The sequence below is a fragment of the Plecotus auritus genome (genome assembly GCF_963455305.1).
Source record: "Plecotus auritus genome assembly, chromosome: 10".
Taxonomy (NCBI): Eukaryota; Metazoa; Chordata; class Mammalia; order Chiroptera; family Vespertilionidae; genus Plecotus; species Plecotus auritus.
This window is the reverse complement of record NC_137785.1, coordinates 4,926,173-4,931,621: the sequence shown is the minus strand read 5'-3', so window position 1 is coordinate 4,931,621 and position 5,449 is coordinate 4,926,173. Positions and strand designations below refer to the sequence as shown.

The window sequence follows — 5,449 nt, the reverse complement described above, 5'->3', positions numbered from 1 at the left end:
GTCATGGCAATATTGAACCAACCCAGCATCCCTGGATGTGTATCCAGGTCACCTGACTTCCACTGACTGGATGGGATCCTCTGCACTCAGCCCCATCACTGAGAATTTCCCACACTCACCTGCCTTGGAGTCTGACTTGTTCTGTGATGGTCCCAGGGAATCAGCTGCTCCTGAGAACCAAACACACACAGTGTGTGGTGAGGAGGTGGGGGAATGCTTAAGACATCTCTTCTCTGATCTCCAAGGAGTCCCCAAACTAATAATGCCCATCTCAATCCCTTGAGATGAGCACCTTAGGTGTCTTGTCTTGTAATTAATTAGGATGCAAAGAGGAACATCTGGGGCTTCATTGTGACTTGAGATCAGGAATGTGAAGGAGTGAAGGCCTGGGTCTACCTTTTAGTTCCTCCACCTCAGCCGGCTCCTTGTGTCTCTGACTTTGGATTATGATCACAGTGACACCGTCACTGCTATGGAGGGGACAGGCCCAATAACATCACATCCTGGGGGTTCACTTTGAGGCCCGCTCTCCCAGGAGCTCAGACCCAGAACTGACAGGAAATGTAAGCTCTGAGCCATGATTCTCTCCTTTTACACCTGGAGCCACTGGTGCCCAGCCAGGGGAAGGGTGTGTCCAAGCCAGCAGCTCCACAGGTGCCTGGACCCCCACATGACTCAGCCTCTGTTCCCCATGTAAGCACCCACCACCTCCCCACAGAGACCCTCACTTATCCATCTGTGGGCCTGACACAGTGGTCGGGAGGGATGGATCCTCAGAGCCTCCTGGGGATCAGGATGAAGTGTGAGGGTTTGGTGCTGCCTTCTCCCCACTTGAGCCCAGCGTCTCCTCTTCAGCCTGAGCCCCAACATCTCTCTCTGCCATGACCATCCCTCCTGTCCTCACCCTCATTCACCCCTCTGCAGACCTGACCCTATGGCTGCGAAGGAGCGAATCCTCGAGCCACTGGCCCCCCGTGGTTCCATGAAATCTCTCCCCGAGACCCAGCTCTCCCAGGACTCAGCCCGTTTGTCCTTGAGATCTTGGGGGACATTCAATCCTCAGAGACTCAGAACTGCCCATGGGTTGTTCCATGATGAGGACGCAGGAGGACGCCAGGCCCCCCAGAGACACTCCACCCAGATCTGGGGTCTCTTCTGACTCCTGGGACTCTCTGCCTGGTCTGAACTCTCTGCCTGATCTGAACTCAGAGTAGGGCCACTGAGCTTCCTCAGAGCAAAAAGCCCCAGTAATTCCCCAGGTGTGGACATGGGCCCTGTGGGTGAGTGGTGGGGTCGACAGAGGGTCCAGCATGAGAACAGATGGAGGGGAGGATCTGGGTGGACCCTGGGGTCAGAAGTCACTCAGACTCTTCATTTTCACCTCCCCGGAGACCCAGTCATGGCTCTACTTTTGTCCACCTGACACCCTTTGTATCAGGTAATTGGAAAGGGTGGACAGGAACCAGAGCTGACAGCTCATTAGACAGGGTCAGGGGCCCTCACCTGAGACCAGGAGCTCCAGGGGCTCACTGGGGTGTGACAGCAGGTAGGGGGAGGTGCTGTGTGAGCTGTAGCACCTATAGGTGCCCTCGTGGGCTGAGGTCACAGGACTCATGGAGAACTCTGCCTACTTCGGCTGAGCTGGGTGCTTTGATCTCAGATGTGCAGGGGGTGGGGATCAGCTGCCCCCTCCTTGGACAGAAGGAACGTGTCCCTGGGACTCTGTGACTGACACAGCAGGGTCATGTTCTCTCCTGAGGCCACCCTGGGGCCTGGCTGCACTGAGAGGGAGGGTGTGTCAGGCAGGTGTCCTAGAGAGAGGGAGGGAGGGTGAGGGCTGCCTGCCCACCTTGTTCTGACCTGAGAGTCACCATGCCTTTCTCTGAGGACCCTCCTCTCTGTCTGTCTCTGTTTCTCTGAGACTCCCCCTCTCTCCTCCCACCCCCTGTCTCTCTCTCTTTGTCTCTCTCCCTCCCTGGAGCTTACACTTTCTGGCCTCACCACCTTCGACCCCAGAAGGGTCTGTGCTGAGTCTGGGTCCCTGACTGAACCCACTGGCTCCTCACCTGCCATCAAGATGTCCAGAGGGTCACTGGGGGCGACCAATCAAAGGAGAAGTTGTATCCACCGTAGCATCTGTACCGGCCCCCGAGGGAGCTTCTCACAGTGTCCAGGGGGAAGTGGGCCTGAGAGAGCCCAGCCTGGGGCTTCAGGACAAGGCTCTGGGGGAGGTCCTGTCCCTCCTCCTTGTGCAGAGCGAATCTGTCATAGCCGACATCAGAGCGACACTGGAGGGTCAGGCTCTGTCCAGAGGCCACGATGGGGCCCTGCTGGCACAGGAGGGAGGGCTTCCCAGACTCACCTGGGGAGACCAGATGTGAATTATAGGCGCTGCTCCTCCCATAATTCCCTTCTCTTGTCCTGGCTTCCAGGTCTCACTGTCTCTCTGTGTCTCTGATCCATGGACCCCTGTGCTCCCCTCCTCTCCCCTTCTTACATGGGCTCCCCTCCCAGCAAAGATGCCAATAAATATGTCTGGTGCCTCAGTCCATGGATGGGATAACAATGGGACTCAGTTGAGACCAGCAGCTCCAGGGCCTCACTGGGGTGTGACCACACCTGAGGTCTCTCCCTGTAGCAGCCATAGCATCTGAAAGTCCACCTATGGGTGGGGGTCACAGGGCTCACAGGGAACAGGGCCTGGGACTGCCCACTGGGCTGTGTCTGTGAGTCCAGGGTCCAGGAGAGCCTGTGATCTCCTTCCTTAGTCAGAATGAACCTGTCAAATCTGAGTCGTGAGCTACAATGGAGGGTCACGTTCCCTCCTGAGATCACGACAAGGCTGGGCAGAGCAGAGAGGCTGGATTTTCTGTAGGCTTCTAGGAGTGGAGGAGGCAGCGTGTTAAATGGGGCTCACACCTGCCTCACGTCCCCCAGGGCTAGGCTGTGAGAGGGAGACACTCTGAGAGCAGACCCCCTTGCTGAGGGCAGAGCCTGAGGCTGGGACCCCTGAGTGTCCTCTACCTGTCACCACCAGCTACAGGGGGTCACTGCTCTCTGACCATCCAGTGGGGCTGATATAGTAACAGTGGTATCCCCCTGCGTCATGCTTTGTTATGTGTGTGATGGAGAACTTCCCCTTATTTGTGTGCTTCCATGGAGTCTGTGTTTTCCAAAAGTCATGGTTTTCTTCCTTATATAGATGAAATATCTGGGCCTCCAGGGTCCCCTGACACCAGATGGTCACGGGGCTCCCCCATGGGATGATGGGGCCTGGCTCAGCCCAGAGAGTTGGTTTGGGGAGGGTCCCTGGAAGGAAACCAGATGCTGCATTGCAAAGACCTTCTCCCACCCTCATCCCCACCTCATCCCAGGACCTCTGTGCTCCTTCCTGAGCCTCAAGAGATGAAGTAAGAGGAGGGACATGGAGCCTGCTTTCACATGGGTCCTCTGGTCCAGACTCAGCCCTGGAAGAGAGTTGTCTGTGAGTTTGTATGTGTGAGTGTATGTGTGAGTGTATGTGTGTGAGTGTGTCTATGTGTGTGTGCATAAATGAGTGTGTGAGGGTGTGAAGTTGCATGTGTGTATGAGTGTATATGTGTGTGATTGAGTGTGTATTTGTGTGTGAGTTTGCACCTAGACATCTCAGCTGAATCCCTCCCTACCACGGTCCAGTCCACTGAGCTGCGTGATCTCTGAGGTTCCCCATGAACTATGGGGTGCACCTGCCTGGTTCCTTCCTGACTCCCCATCCCCGTGTCCACAACTGACTGAGGCAGAGAAGAGCAGAGAGGATGGACATCATGGCGTCTACTCTGAGGGCTCCTGCTCTGCAAATGGAGGAGGCCTGGGCCTGAAGGACAGAGACACACAGGATGTGGTGAGTCCGGAGCTGCTGCTGCCCTTCAGGGTTTCACAGCTGTGGACCCACAGCAATGGGTTGGCCCTGCTCTGTGCCCAGGTCAGGGTTTTTCCATGATGAGGTGTCTGGAGACACTCAGCCCAGATCTGGGGTCTCTTCTGACTCCCAGGACCCTCTGCCTGGTCTGAGCTCCTGCTCAGAGAGAGCAGGACCCAGGTTCTCATCCTGAGTCCACCTCAACAGGCTGGCTCTACATGCAGATCACTTCCTGTTTCCTCAGCCTCCCTCAAAGGGAATTCTCTTTCTGCCTTTGACTCATCCATAAACAAGTATTTACTTGTACCAAGAGCCGAGTACTTGTACCAAGAACAGAAATGCATCCGTGATCCAGGAGACGCATTTCCTGTAGGTTTAGAATAATCTTAGAAGAGTATGGGAATTCAAAGACTAATGTTAGCATTACTTTATTTACAAAGGAGAAATGAGAGAAACTATGAGAAAAACTAGGGACCATAACTAGACTGCGTTTGAGGTAATGGCTGTTGGAAGATGTGGAATCCTTATAGGTTGGAGTGAGAATATTCTTGAAAAGAAGGAACATTCTAGAGAACTCTAGAGATATAGAGAGTCTCTGAGCATCAGTAAGATAGGGTGAGATGGTGGCTGATTATGGGCGAGCTCCACCCCCGGCATGCAAGGATGTGGGATTATGTCTATAAGGGAAAGTAAATGCATAGGAATGGACTGTGCTGGTCAGCCTGAGTTATGGAGATAATATGAAGAAGAGAAATGCAATATCTCTCTATATAAAAGCTTAAGCAACCAAACAACTGAACAACTGGTCGACCAGTCTCTATGATGCACACTGACCACCAGAGGGCAGACGCTCCATGCAGGTCCTGCCCCCTGGTGGTCAGTGCATTCCCACAGCCAACCTCCCGCAGCTGGCCAACCTCCCAACCCCCCCAACCCCCCAGCCCCCTGGCTGGCCAACCCCAATCGGCCCTGATCACTCCATTCAGGACTGGGCAAGATGGCCCTGATAGTCCAATCACCAGTCAGGCCAAGGACCCCAACCCATGCACGAATTCATGCACCGGGCCTCTAGTATGTAAATAAAACATAATATCAATAGTAAGTGAACTCCAACCATGTGTTTCTAACAATGTTACTTGAATGCCTTACATGGACTTACTACACGATCCTTGCATAGCCCTGAGCAGTCACAACGCATGCTGAGAAGAGAAATGAGAAGGAATCTCAGTGTTGCTTCTAGTCTTGTGCTGACTTGTGGGCTTGGGAAGGGATTTGCTAGTCCTACAGAACTCGAAGAAACAGCAATGGTAGAACCCAGCACAGAAATGGTCACTAGCTGATGGTATGGGTGTGAGAATGTCTGAGTGTGTATGTGTGTGCGTGAGTCTCAGTGAGCATGTATGTGTGTGAGTCTGCATATGTGTGTGAGTGAGTGAGCATGTATGTGTGTGTGGATGTGGATGTGAGTGTATATGTGCATGTGTATATTTGTGTGTGAATGTGTACTTCTGTGATTGTGTATGTGTGTGAGTGAGGGTGTATTTGTGAGTG

At 53.7% G+C, this 5,449-nt stretch overlaps 1 pseudogene across 1 annotated transcript; it reads right to left on the bottom strand.

Moving 5' to 3' along the window:
• Positions 1-1,489: 1,489 nt before the first annotated feature.
• Positions 1,490-3,358, bottom strand: LOC308235306 (leukocyte immunoglobulin-like receptor subfamily A member 6; annotated as a pseudogene). The gene is made up of 4 exons: positions 3,025-3,358; positions 2,565-2,879; positions 2,067-2,362; positions 1,490-1,811 (listed from the first exon to the last, which is right to left on the bottom strand). The product of its transcript is annotated as a leukocyte immunoglobulin-like receptor subfamily A member 6 (transcript).
• Between the last annotated feature and the right edge of the window lie 2,091 nt (positions 3,359-5,449).